Source organism: Gambusia affinis, linkage group LG06, assembly GCF_019740435.1.
Source record: "Gambusia affinis linkage group LG06, SWU_Gaff_1.0, whole genome shotgun sequence".
Classification (NCBI taxonomy): domain Eukaryota; kingdom Metazoa; phylum Chordata; class Actinopteri; order Cyprinodontiformes; family Poeciliidae; genus Gambusia; species Gambusia affinis.
Window position 1 is genome coordinate 31,258,647 of NC_057873.1, and position 15,155 is coordinate 31,273,801.

At 38.4% G+C, this 15,155-nt stretch overlaps 1 protein-coding gene across 2 annotated transcripts in view; it reads left to right on the forward strand.

Moving 5' to 3' along the window:
- The first annotated feature begins 221 nt into the window (after positions 1-221).
- zbtb44 (zinc finger and BTB domain containing 44) overlaps positions 222-15,155 on the forward strand; it is a 63,721-nt gene continuing 48,787 nt past the window's right edge. For both annotated transcript variants that reach the window (XM_044119432.1, XM_044119433.1), the window contains exon 1: positions 222-564. The gene's annotated coding sequence lies outside the window, so the exon portion shown is untranslated. The remainder of the gene's footprint in view (positions 565-15,155) is intronic.

Here is a 15,155-nt window from a genome sequence, read left to right on the forward strand (position 1 = left end):
ACTGGAGCTTCGCTGAGCTGCGAGGGTCTCAAACAGATATAACTGTTTTAATTACAGTTATATCTACGAAAAATAACAAAATAAACTAAATGTAATTCTGTTGAAAGAAAAACAGTGTTAATCTTCAACCCATTTTGAACTATCCCATCTGAGCTCACGCTGAGATCGTTATGACTGTAGGAATGAAGTGGAAGTGTTTCGGTTTCCGAGGTGACGCTTGTGTCGCCAAATGTGACACTTCCTGTTTCTTCCAGTATGACACAGTGTGGGTTGCGCGTTGCATTGTGGGGGTAAAAATATAGCACAGAGAAGACAACGGGGACCACAAAGGAATGAAAACAGTACCTCGGTAACTTTTAGGATCTATCGGGAATGTGAATCTGTCAGAGCGGCATTCAAACGGTGAGCTGGGGCGGCTGGCAACTGCCTCAGAGGAGCGGGGAATGTGAGCGGGTGTAGCGGCGCAGCTGCAGCAGGGCGCACCGCTGTCTCCGACTGCTTTTTGTCAGCTGAGCCACCAGCATCCAGAGGCCCCGGCTGTTTTCCCAGGCCTCCCGCTCAAAGGTAAATAAATTTTTTACTGTAATTTCCAAATGAGGAGAACCCGAGTGTGAGACGCTAACTCGCTTCTTAGTTGCGTCTGCTTTGGAGAGACGACCTGAGTTAACTAACCGTGATATTTGGTCAGGTAGCGTTAGCATAGCAGCTAACGACGGTTAGCTGTACCATCAAAACAAACGGTTGGACACGGCCAAATTTTAAAGTGTTGACTTCCAAATAAGGTTAGTGACATGTATTGTTTGTATTTGAGTATGAAATTACTCAGTTTTGTACAATGATTTGTGGAAGTTTATCTTACATTAAAACTTAACAGAAATAACAGAGTTAGTAGAACTTATCGATGCAGCCAGCTGTCTATGTCTTATTTGGGCAGGTGGGCTCAGAAAAGCTGTTTAACGCTCATCTGACTTGACACTTGAGTTTTAGCCAGTTAGCCCCTTTATAATCATAGCAGATTTGTGTTGAGCATCTTCTCCCCTTGCCCTGCAGCTGGTGATGCTAGCTTTCCTCAACCCGTTTTTGTCCTGCTGATAATGAAAACAGTAGATTAGTAGAAGGTCTCAGTTGTTGGCTCCGCCTACTTTTTTCAGCAAAAATGCATTTTTAAAGATGTATTTGTGGAATGGACGAGCTTTAACTTTTGTCTTTTAAGCTTTATTTACTGTTGCAAAAACACACACCACGGCAGCTCAAACGGTTTTTTCCCCCAGAACCACAGTAACATAAAGTAACAGAGTTCTATATAACCCTTGCCCTAACCCTTGCGCAGGGGCCATGCTTTAAAGGCCATTAATAGATTCTTTGATAGCCACAATAAGTAATTGTAATCAGTCTTTCTATTCAGATGTTACTTATTGCCTGTGATATATTTAAAGGAACTGAAGTTGAATAATATAATTAAAGATTTAAATGAACCTCTTTACACTTCCTAAATAAAGTATGCAATTTAAAACATAACTGAAAATACTAGCACACTTTTATAAAGTTCAAAATCAAGATTATTACCAAATTTACTAGTTACATGAACATACACACATCCTTATTTCTCTTCTATTTCTCCTCCTTTTTTTTATTAATAATCCCCTCCCCAAAAAGAGAGCATCTAACAAATTGCCTGAGAGTCTACAAAGCTAATATCTGAACTGTTTGCACAAACGTCCGTATCTAGTTTGAATCTGACCTGGTGCACTCGTAGGGGTGGTTGCTGGGATCTCAGCCTCAATCGAGTCCGCAGAAGCGGAATCTAGAGTGATGACTTGTCCTAGGTCATGTCGTAATGCGAGGTGTTGGTGGCGGTGAGGCAAAAGCAGCAGACCCAGATGAGGTGTAAAGGATGAGTTTATTGGTGATCAATGTCCAGAAAACAGTCCCAGAACCTGGCAGCACTGCTGAGTGGAGGCTAATGCTCATAACAGGTAGCAACAGGGTAAACAGCGGGGTAAACAGAACAGGCAGACTGAGGGACGCAACAATCAACGTACACAGACTGACACGGACGTAGACGGAGGACCCGACACTACAGACAGAGACAGGTGACTCTAAATCAGGGGTCTCAGACTCGGGCCGCGGGCCAACTGCGGCCCTCGGGACGATAGTTTGTGGCCCCCACCTTAATATGAAAGTTTAATGTTAGTGTGGCCCGCGAGCAGTGATGTCAGTAACGCGTTAATTTGTAATGCGTTACTGACGTCGGACCACTTTTTTCCGTAACGAGTAATCTAACGTGTTGCTATTTCAAATCCAGTAGTCAGACTACAGTTACTTATCAAAATCATTTTTGCGTTACTATCTTCTTTTGTTATTTAATCGTATTTCCTCTACTCGTCTTGTCGAGTGACCGACGTCTCTATGCGACGGAAATGTAAACAATGGAGGGAGATGCGCATTTTGTTGGTGGAAAAACTGGAACTATTTTGAGTTTTTGTCGCCAAGTCCGATTATTATAAGCGGCTTTGGGCTTCATTTTTTAAAGTCGCTTGCAGATTTAATGAGTGGCGGGTTGCGCTTTTTGGGCTCGTTTTTGAACGTGAAGTTGCTCATTTGGGCTTGGAAATAAGCAGAGACTCATAATAAATCCCAGAATTTGTCCGTCATTAAGGTAGTTTTACTCAGTCTCTCCTGTTCATCATTTCTCAGATGATCCGTCCCGCTGTGTAAAGACACATGTCTTTGTCAAGTTAATATATTACCTCTGAATGACGTCGAGCTTCGCGTTGCGCTCCAGAAAACTGCAAACATCGAGACTAATATGAACAGCGCAATAAACGTGAAAACAGCCACGAATGAACGTGTCCGTAGTTGGCAATAATTATAATGGCAACTTAATTCTAATTATTAATACTAGGATAAGTGTCGCAAATCTGTGCAGCCATCTGAGCTGTGAGCTGCAGGAGGAGATCTGTGCGCAGTGACACCAAATGCAGGGCCGTAACGCAGAACCTGGAGGCCGGGGAGGGGGGGGGCTTTAAAATCCTTGTTAGAGTTTTCCAGACAACAGTGGACCACACAAACTACTCACGTTTTTTATTTTTCTACAATCTCCTCTTCAGTTCAACCTTATCAGTGGAGACACATTGTTGATGTTACCATTATAAAATAGCTTACAAAAAAGTATTGGCAAAGCTCAATGTGATTTTCACAGGAGGCGGAGCGTTGTCAGCACCTGCTGAAAGTAACTAAAAAGTTACTTTTAGTGTAACTTAGTTACTTTCCAAATCAAGTAGTCAGTAATCTAACTAAGTTACTTTTTCAAGGAGTAATCAGTAGTTCGATTAAAGTTACTTTTTCAAAGTAACTATACCAACACTGCCCACGAGTTTGATATGATTGGCACTTTTCAGTGTTGTGTGCGGAGCTGAACTAACTTACCAATCACAGTGCTTCAAATGGAGCTCATTGACCCAAGTGCCACTCTGAACTCAAAGCCAAGTTCAGGGAGGTGAGTGGAAAAACAGACAAGCTTGGGCAATTTTTGAGAGAATTGCCACCCAGCTTCCCTGAGCTTTCCCAAATGTTCAAGCGGACCATGTGTCTTTTTGTGAGCACATACTTGTGCGAAAAGCTCTTCTCTACCTTGAACTTCAATAAGTCCAAGTACAGGTCCAGACTTACTGACGAGCATCTTCAAGCTCTACTTAGGGTCTCAACTGCGTCCTCCCTTAAGCCAAATGTGGCTCAGTTATGCGAGAAGAAGCGCTGCCAGACCTCTAGCAGTAAGAATAGGCAGAAGAAAGTTTATAAACTGTTATATTCATAACAGTTTATGTTCAATGTTCCATTCATGTTCAGAAAGTTAAAGGTTAAAGAACTGTTAATACAGCCATTTGAATCTGAATTATAATAATTACATTTATGTAGTCTTCTATAGCTGCTGTGTTATTATTATATTTTATTTATTACTGATTAATTTTTTTTTCTTATGAATTGTTAATTTATTAATTTTTTCATCTTATTTTGTGTTTAAAAATAAAAATAAAGACATTTGATAACATTGGAATGTTTTTGTGAGAGCTTTTCTTGTGGAAAACCCGATGCGGCCCAGCCTCACCCAGACTCTACCTCCATCGGCCCCCAGGAAATTTAAGTTTGAGATCCCTGCTCTAAATACACATGAGGTAATCAGGGAACGAGACACACCTGGGAACTAATCACAGGGAGACAGGACAACACAGAGACTCGGACACACAAGAAAACTAGAAATAAATACACAGATAAACATGGAACCTGACAGGTCACTTCTCTCCATGTCAGCAGTTTTAGTTAAAGCAGGTTGTGCAGATGGTTCAGCTCTGAGTAGGGGTGTAGCGTTACAATAATCTCACAATACGATATGATATACAATATTCTGATCACGATAAGCTAAAAACAAATTACAAAGTGGATGCCACCAGTCGCTCCAATACCTAAACTTTGCATTAATGCTGCTTTTGCCGCTACTCCGTTTGTGCCGCTTCTTCATTCCGCTTCTCTTTCACGGTTTCTTTCGCAACTTTACTTCATTTCTTAGCAACAAAATACAGTCCATTGTTATTTATTGAAGATTTGAGATTTCCAAAAACAAAGGAATTTAATCTTGTGTTTTGTTTTTTTGCGTTTGGAAGCTCATTTCCTGTCACATTCCCAGAAAAGATGGTTTTTGACATTTTTCTGACATTCGTAAAAATATGGTTTACTTATTTTAGCATAACTCTGGTTTTACTTGGCCTATTAACACAATTTAAAAGCTGGTGTGTAGTTTGTAATGTGCTCTTTAAGCACAAAGTGAGACTGAGGGAGATGGAGTCTTGCTGCTACGCCGTCACTAACCAGACGCCTATGGACCCCTATGGTTTAATATATCAATACTCGCGGATGAAAACTCCGCATGACCATTTCTTTGTGAATGGTGAGGGTTAGATGTGATGTGTTTAAAATCAAACTCACTTGCCAGCAGCTGAAATTCTGCACTGGAGAACTGGGGTTCATTGTCACTACCAATTTCATCTGGAATTCCAAAACTAGCAAAGGTTGCTTTAAGCTTCTGAATTACTTGGCTGGTGGTTGTAGATGGCAAGTGCAAAACCTTCAAAAATCAAGAGTAATAATCTGATATTATATAAGATATCTGTTCTTATGTATGTCAACACAAATTCTTTTCCATGGTCGATCTGGCAAATGAGTGGAAATCAGTGGTTCCTTCTGTTGTGTTCGTTTCTGTTCTTGACAAATCTGACATTGTATCACAACTTTACTGAGATCTCCAGAGAAACCAGGCCACGAAACAGATGAATTTGCTCTCTCTATATACTTAGTGAGCCCCTGATGGCCATCATGTATTCTGTTGAGGATCTCTGCCTTCTCCGACTCTGGGATAACAATCCTGCAACCTCTTATAACCAAGACATCAGCTTCTGAAAGTTAATTATTCATTTTCATGTATTTGATCTTCACCGGCATTTTTCCGCTGTATTCTGGCCACCCTTTTCTTTAGACTATGTTTGATGATAGTCTAAAGCCCTCCGTCAGCTGCTGTGGCCATTCTAAAACTGTCCATCCTGGATGGTGATGCAGGGATGACTTGGATTATGACAACTACATAACTGTCCAGCTCTGTGTGCATGTCTCTCTTTTCTTTGTCATGTGACAGTGGGTTTTGAGACAGAGCACTAATGATGACGAGCATTTTTCTTGGTACATATACTGATTCAGGTTTGTATCTCATACAGTGGGGCAAAAAAGTATTTAGTCAGCCACCAATTGTGCAAGTTCTCCCACTTAAAAGGATGAGAGGCCTGTAATTTTCATCATAGATATACCTCAACTATGAGAGACAAAATGAGAAAAATAATCCAGAAAATCACATTGTCTGATTTTTAAAGAATTTATTTACAAAATATGGTGGAAAATAAGTATTTGGTCAGCTACAAACAAGCAAGATTTCTGGCTCTCACAGGCCTGTAACTTCTTCTGTAAGAGGCTCCTCTGTCCTCTACTTGTTACCTGTATTAATAGCACCTGTTTGAACCCGTTATCAGTATAAAAGACACCTGTCCACAACCTCAAACAGTCACACTCTAAACTCCAAATTCTAAACTGTCTGTAGCATGTTTTCAGCATCTGAGAGGTGTCTGGAGCAGGATGCAATCATCCTCCATTCTTCTCCATGAAACTGGAGCAGCACTGCGCCCAGTTCATAACTGCTTCCGTCTGCTGAAACTGCTGTGGATTTGGGGATGACCTAGAAGGCCAGGACTGGAGCTGTAGTCAGCGTATTTTATTTTCTCAAAGACTGACTGCTGCGCAGGGCCCCAGGTCCAGACATTATCACTCCTCAACAGTTCATACAAGGGTAACCCTACAGTGGCAAGGAAGGGAACAAACCTCCCAAGGTAGTTCATCATTCCCAGGACCGTTTTAAGCTCCTGCACATATTCAGGTGGTGATAGAAGCTGAAAAGCTTCCATCTTTTCTGGATCTGGCCTGACCCCTTCATGACATGTCCCTGGAAGTGCATTTTTTCTTGTTTAATTTGAGACCAGCCAGTTCGATGTGCTGCAGCACCCTTTCTAGCCAATGGTCATTTTAGTCTTTTGTTGCTCCATGCATACCAGAATATTGTCCATGAAAACTTCCACACCCTCAAGCCACTCCAATATCACCAGGATTTTCTGTTGGAAGATCTCAGGTGCGCTGGTGGTGCCAAATGGTAACCTCTTGAAACAGTACCTGCCAAATGGAGTGATGAAAGTTGTTAATTTGCAGCTTTCTGGGTGTTGTGGGATTTGCCAGAACCCACTGTTTGGGTGAAGAGAGGAAAATACTGTAGCTCCATTTATTTTAAAGGTTATCCCATCTGGAGTAGCCAATACACGGAGTTCCCTTTTCATTGACTTATTTAATTTAGTTAAGTCAACACAGGTTTGTACGGAAGAGGATTAGGGCCACCGGAAAAAAAAAAAAAAATTCTGACTTTAAAGTGAGAATTCTGAGATTAAAGTCAGAATTCTGAGACTAAAGTCAGAATTTATTTATTTATTTTTTGGTGGCCCTAATCCTCTTCCGTAGGTCTGGGCTTTGCCTGAGGTCTTTTTAAGAACAGGGACAATGGGAGCACACCATTCAGTAGGTTTTGTAACTCTTCTTTAACTCTCTATAGCAAGGGAAAAGGTACATGGCATGCAGTGTGAACAGCAGATGGCAGATCATTGTCCCTTACCTGTGTTTTGAAAGCTAAAGGACTGTCAAAATACAGCTAAAGTTTTTAGTGAGCCATGTTCCCCATGACACTTGCTGATGTTCACTTGTGTTGTTGGTCAGTTCATCCACTTGCCTCATCAAGTTCATCCTTACTGAAAGCGATCTGCTGAGTAGATTATTGACTTTATGTTCACTGGCAACTTAAACTTTAGATGAATATTATTTTTTTCTTGTGGTTGAGGGTGACATCAAACCCACTGTCTGCCAAGACAACCCAGCTCCCCTCCTGGGCTGGTCAGGACAGATCAGATGTTTCCAGAGCTATCTCAGGGTAAAGTGTGTGAAAAGTTTCTTCATTTATCACAGTGACGTCTGCACCGGTGTCAATTTTAAACTGAACTGGAGTTTTGTCAACTTTCCTCTCTTTTTATGGTGGTCCTCCTCCACTGGTCTCACCGACTAGCCCTGTTGGCTCACCTGAGCTGCCACCTCTTCAGATTGTCTGACTGTCTGTATCGTTTGCGTCAACGTCAGATGCGCCATCAACAGCAGCCGGCGGGAGTGTTCTTTATCCTGTATCCCGACAACAATGCGATGCGGTTTTTGATAGGCCATACAGTGCTCGTATAAAACACTCAATCTTTTCTCCTTTCCGCTGAACATGCTGGTGAAAGCAGGCTCTCTCATGGATGATATTTCTCCGGGGAAAGAAACATTCATCAAATTTCCCCATAACGATAGCAAAGTCATTATGGTCCTCCTCTTGAGCAAATGTGAATGAGTTATAAATCTTCTCTGCTTCGTTGCCTATAGCATTAATCAGGCAGCTCACTTACACTGGTCCGTCATCTTTATGTAGTATCGTGGCTATTCTGTAGCGCTTAAACCTCTGTTTGCAGTCAGGTCATTCTGTTGGCTTTTCAAAGGAAAAGTTCTCCGGCGGATTAAACTTCGCCATACTGTTGCTACTTCTCATGACTTCTAGGCGATGTAGCTGTTGGAGTCACTTCTTACACCATTTGGAATGGATGAGTTCTGCCTACTTGTTTTCAGCAAAAAGGCATTTTTCGTGCGCGTTGTTGTGGTTTAATCTCTGAAGTTTAACTCAGTGTGGATTGCTCATATTGAGCTGCGCTTAGTGTTCACAGGTACACGTTTAGAGGTGCATATTGCAAATATTTCTTTGTGAACAAAGCATTGTACATGGCCTGTGTGTTTACGTCTCAACATGTTGACTCTGTCTGCCCTTTATAAAGGTTGAGTTCCCAGTTAGTAGGCCTGTCACGATAAACGATAAATCAATTAATTATACAATAAATTAAAACTATCGACGTCATTTTAATTATTGGCATTATCGTCTCTTCCAGCCTTTTTCTCTTTCTGTTGATGAAGCTAATGAAAAAAGGCTCAACTCCGGTGCTCTCCACTGACCCTCCCTTCCTCATTTCCTTAGTGTAATGCCCAGCGCACACTATACCATCTTAGAGCTGCCGGCCGAATGTCAGCCCATTTTCAATAACTGAGAGATCACACATTAGCCGACAGAAATCCTGAACTAACGGTTTGAGCGAGTTCGATCGTGCAGTGTGGTGTCCAACAATGGACACAAAATAATGGCTACAAGTTCAGTTAACTCATTTTAAAACCAGGCATTAATCAATGCTTTACTACAATCTACCTGCAACGCATGTGGCTCTAGTGTCAGCGTAAAGTCTTGACTAAATGAAAATCATTATAACCTATTTATGTCACGTTAACGAAGAACAGCTGAAAAGTTACTGGGTTCATGAACTGCATAGCAATTTCGCTCCTACTCCTCCCTTGTCATTTCTATATTCTTTGCACGAAATGTTTTATAAACATTAATGTCTTTCCACATATCATCTCCAATGTCCGGTTGGCCTGTCAGCTGTTTGGGATTCCCCTCTGTAATTTCCCCTCAGAAAGCAAGAGGAAAATCTGGGCTTTCTGATTGGCTACCTGTTACATTCAACAGGCTGCATTAACCTCCCAGTCAGGGAAAACCCCTGATTTAGATTGGAGTGGCCACATCTACCTCAACACACCACACACTGTAATTTTCTGTTTTAATGATGTAAAGCACTTTCAAATGCCTTGTTGCTAAAAGGCACTTTACAAATAAAATGTGTAATATAGTGAACCCTCGTTCTTGCGGGGGAAGAAAGAGAGGGTTGCATTCTGAAAAGAACCCGTGACAGGTGAAAGCCGTGGAGTAGTTACCTTTATTTTTTACAATTATTAAACAGCATTATTAAATACTCTACATTGACACCAAAGAACAAACCTGTTTTCAGAGCCATTTTTTAACAAATATAACGTTTTCTTAAAAATAACTACAGTAAAATAGTAATTTTAATCATCAACAGGAAGTACAGTAAATTGTGACTCGCGTATTTCACGGTTCCTCTGACGCTGCACCTTCACTTCGCTCTCTAGTGGCTTTTTCTTCTAAAGCCTGTGATGCAGGTGTGTTTTTTCGAGAGAAGAACATAGTTATCAGTAGTTGTTATAGCTCTTTTTTTCTTCTGGCCTAAAACATTTATCATAATTTGCCAATCTGTATTATACTGTAACGTCATTGGCGTACAGATAGAGAAGAAACTCTGAGATATTTAGCCAATCAGGAGGCAGAACACAATGAACTGAAAAAAAAAAAAAAACACAAAAAAAAAAGGCGAAGCAGGGAAAGGTGGCATAATAGCGAGAGTTCACTGTATAAACACCAATGAAATCTACAATTATAAGTGAATAATCAGCTGTTGTCTTTGAGGTGTGCCTTTTTTCTTATTGAGAAAAATAACACTAAATACAACTACATACTCTCTGTTTTCTTTTAATTGAGAAAGTTTGTAAGAAACAAACAGCGGTACAACATAGCAGTTAACAGTCTGAAGGCTGTGCAAGATAGCTGTGAGCTACGAGCACGAGCTTGAGGACGGAGAAAAGGAAGCCTGAAGCACTACAGGCCCGAAAGAAAAAATGAACAGTACAAAAACAACCCAGAATGAAGGACAAAAAAGCTATTTATATATAAAAAACGTAACTCCTAATTAAAATTACAAATTAGAAATTTTAACGGACCTGCTTCTCTGACTGCAGTGCGCGCTCCCAACACAGGTCTTCACAGCTGAACAGAACTTTGCTCGAGACCCACGTAACCGACGTTTAGCAACTGTTCCAGGCTTATATTTATTCACATCAATAGTAGATATTAGAATACCTGGCGTGAAGCTATGTTATGTTACTGCCGTGCATGTAGTAGCTTATATTATGGCTGTAGTACAGCGCTGTATTTTAACAAACTCACATTCATAAAATCTTTATCAAACGTATGCAAAAACTTACCCCGACGGAAAAGCCTTCAAAGCAATCCGGTTAATACTCTCATGGTTCAAACTTGAGATTGGATGAAAACTCGCACGAGATAATCTCTCCAAAGGGGTCTGTTAAAGACTAATTCAAATCTCAGTGTACAGAATGTTAGAGAGGTCAACCAACCAATCAGATTAAAAAATAAAAAAAGCCAACCAATAGTTTTGCAACAAACATCGTGGAACATGGTCATCTGTCTCGTCAAACTATCCGTAATTGCATTGTAGATATCTAAAAATGTATGTTAACTAAATAAAACAACATTTTTATTTGAGATATCTCCAACGTACTTAACAACTACTTATAATTACATTTTTAGATATCTAAATAAATAATTACGTGTAAGCCCCTCTATGCTGCTATTGAGCTGTCCAAACAGTTGCCTGCAGAATTTAACATCAATGTGGATTACTCTTACTGTCCGTAATTACATTCTAATTATCTAAAAATGTATTTTGTAGGCAAAACTACATTTTGACTATTCGTAATGTAAATTAAGATATCTGAATGTACTTTTTCACTGTTAAAAACTATAATTTATGACATACATTTTTACGAGTGAAAGTTACTTTCAAGATATCTCAAATGATGTCACTGCATCTGTTATTTTACGGGACACATCTATTGTCATAATTTAACATATCTCGAACATAATTATTTTAAGATATCTTAAATGGAAAAGCTGTCTAATTAAACATATTTCTAATTCATTACTCAAATTTTGAGTAGTTGCTGCAATAAATCACACCATTCCCAAAATTGAATGTGGTGTATCTAATACAAGTAAATGTACAGAACTTCATAAAGCATTGTTATAAAAAGTATTATAAGTTCATGCCCGTCATTCACAGTCTGTCACACAATATATTTGGTGAATTGGAAAAAAGCAGTAAAGATAACATCTCTAACTTTGTTTTACTATGCTGTAAAAAACTAAAAACATTTCTAAATTTTTGATCTTACTATTTAGTTGTAGAAAAGGCACAGCATTTATATTTTACTACATTTATTCTGATTATCATTTCAACACCTTCTAATTTTATGAAGATTACTCAATTTTTCCCAACTCTTTGTTACACCGGCCAGTGTGTATATAAGGTATTCTGGATGTATCCTTTGTGTCTAACTTCTCTCTATCCCACCTGCTGCGGATGTTGCTGCTCCATCCAGCTCCTTACTACAACCGGTTCTGGTGTTAGTTCTTTGCGTTGTCCACCATCCATGTTGTTCAACAGTACATATAGAAACCAACAAAATAAATAAAATCCTCCCTTCCAACTAAGCTCTTTCAAAACTACAATAGAGTTGTGACATCAACATTTACACTCACTTTAGTCTGTTAATTGCCCACTTGATCCTTCCCTTAAACTTTAACTCAGCACCACATTAAACTACCTTTGACCCTAGAGGTGTAATCTTGTTTTATCATATTACAAAATTGTAAAATGAATCCATTCACAAAAGTAGAACTATTTATTTTAATACAACAACTTGATAAAAACTGATAACAATAAAACTTTACAAATTACAAAAAAAATTCTGAACTTTAAACAAAAAATAATTAAACTTCATCCGCTGTCCAACTCATATCCTCAACCTCAAGGTCCTCCTCTGTCTGCACAGCTGCATCAGTTTTTTCTGAAAGATTTTAGCATTAAAAAAAAGAATATCAGAACACATATAGTAATTGCAACTGAATATAGTAAAATAAATAAATTGTCAGGATAATCCACATCATGAACAACAAAAACAATAAATACTGATACACTGAATATGAAGGGATAGCTAATAGGTGCTCACTAGATGGGGGTGAATATTTATACAATCATTATTTCACATCTAAATGAGTGAATGAATGTCATTATTTTGCACAGCTCAATCTTCATTTTGAAATATATTACAGTTTTGGAGATTTTTTTTATCAAAAGTGAATCTCTTTCCTCTTATTCACCATGCATTGAAAAAAACCCCCCAATAATAAACTATCCAAGAACCAAAAATACTTTCTGTATACATTACAGATACCTCATGATATACCATTATACCACATGTTAATTAATTTTACTATATAAAACAGAAATAAAACCTATAAGCAACATGATATACTATAAATCAGCATAGAGAGCTGCACTGCCTTCCATGACTTCAATTCTTTAAACTGCCTCAAACAGTTTTTTTCTTTGATTTTCCACTTCACTCTGGAGAAATTGAATCTTTTGTTCCATAGCCCTGAGTTGCCTGGTCTTGCGCTCAAGCGCCTCAAAGCTCAACTGGAATGCCTGATGGACGCTGCTACTTGCAGCTTCCCGGGAAGCTGTTGGATCCTTGAAATGGTACTGTAAGAAAAAAAACAAACTCATCTTGCATATGACCAAAACAAAACAGATAATCGGAAACGTCACAACAATCACAATTACATCTAACATTAATTTTATGATGTCAAAAGTACAACTGATTGAGAAATACTTTCAGTTAACAAATATAATATACAACAATTTTAAAGAATAAGTATACTGAATTTAATAAGATATTGAAAGATAATTTATGTTTCTTCTTTATTTACAAATTCTAAATTAACATAATTTTGGACTAATGAATAATTTAAAATTGAAAACACCCACCATTGCTAATAGGCACACTGCAATTAGAATACAGTACAGGAAAATCTACTAAAATTGGACCAGTTAAAATTATACCACAGAAATCCAAATCAAGGCTATAAAGTGAGAATGTGCTGTATAGCAACATTGTAATTCATTTAAATTAAACATAAAAACCAGGATATCAAAATATGGTGAACAAATATGTATTCTATGAATCACACCAGGAAAGAGATGCATGTTACATTAAGAGCTACCCTAAATAAAATACAAAATAAGAATTCAATGCTAAATTTTTTTTTCTACTTGCATCACTCAAAAAAATCGATTAATATGAATTCTTCACCAAAACGACCTATGCAACTTGAACATGAACCAAATATTAATTAAGTAAAATTCTAAAAGTAGAAAGTTAAAACAATATAAACCATTTAGAAATATTATATAGTAATCTACAACAATTTCATCATTTTAATATTGCTTCTGCAGTTGATAGGTCTTCCCTTTTGCTGAACTTTTTATCACAATTCTACCAAAACTGAAATAATTTATTACATATCAATATTTAGATTACATTTATTGTGTTGGTGATGTTTAGGAAGATAATAGCAGAGCAGCAATTGTGCACTTATGAATGTCTTCAAAAATATGTTGTAATTATATTCTTATGCAATATTGATAAAGAATTTAACTGCTTCACTTCAAATGAAATAAGTCTTACATAAAACACATTTAAAGCTGCGTTGATATCAAACGCATGTGATGCTTAAAGTTCAAACGTATGCACACAAAATGCGCTTTGGTCATCAGATTTACATTAAAATAAGCGGAGTGTCGTCCGCGCTGGAAACATCGAACGCTCCATACAGTTCGAATCATGCAACAATAAACGAAATGCACCGCAACAATCCTAGATGCAGTACACATAGACTTTCAACATAAAACACACGTGCCTGACAATTAAAATGCAACATTTATTACAGACACAAATCCATACCGCCCTTCTGGACACCACTATGATTCATAGCTTTTTAATAATTACCTGTAAAGTCTCCGTATTGTCCCCCTCCATATTCGTCCCTGGTCTCCCTCCCACATTGCGTACTTTATTCTGTCCCCCGGTATTACATTTATCCCACTCAGTGAACGTACGTTCATCTGTTGCTTAGTATAATGGCGGACCCCCTCCCCCTCCACATGTATCCACTCCAAGCGAAAATTACGACATTCTCGAACCTAAAACTTCACAGGTATGTTTTTATGTGTCAAAACACAATTACTACCATTCGAAGTACTTAAAACTACAGAACCTCATACCCAAATTTCAAAACAAAATACTTTTTAAAAATAGTTACCAACTAATATACTTACACAGGCGAGCTGGGCAGCGTCTTGGACGGCCTTGAGGTCCAGGTCGCTGAGCTTACACAGCTTTAAAGGCGAGAAATGTTCCATTTTCTAGAAAACACAAAATATATAGATAATAACTATAAAGAGGAAACACAATAAAAACATTAGCTTATTATTCAAATAATATCATAAAATACCTACATCTCTGTTTCTAGCGGTAGAAGAAAAGAAAATGACCACAAATCTGAGAATATATAAGACCTCAGCTAAAATAGGCGGTACTAAGAGAAAGACCCACCCTTCTTCCCAAATTTAACTGGACAAACTTTGTGATGGACAACAAGATTTCCTTTATTAATGGACCTTACCAGAGGGGCCGCTTTTCATTGGCTGATATATATGCTAAGTACAGCATAATAGCACTACTGATACAACTTCTACACCTTGAGGCCTGTCTGCTACACAGTCTTACGTTAGCTAAACAGCTCAATATGCAATGTGTACTGTATCTGACATACACTAAAGATTTTATTTTAGCAGAAAAGGTTTTGGACTCAACTGTTCCTCATGTTAGCC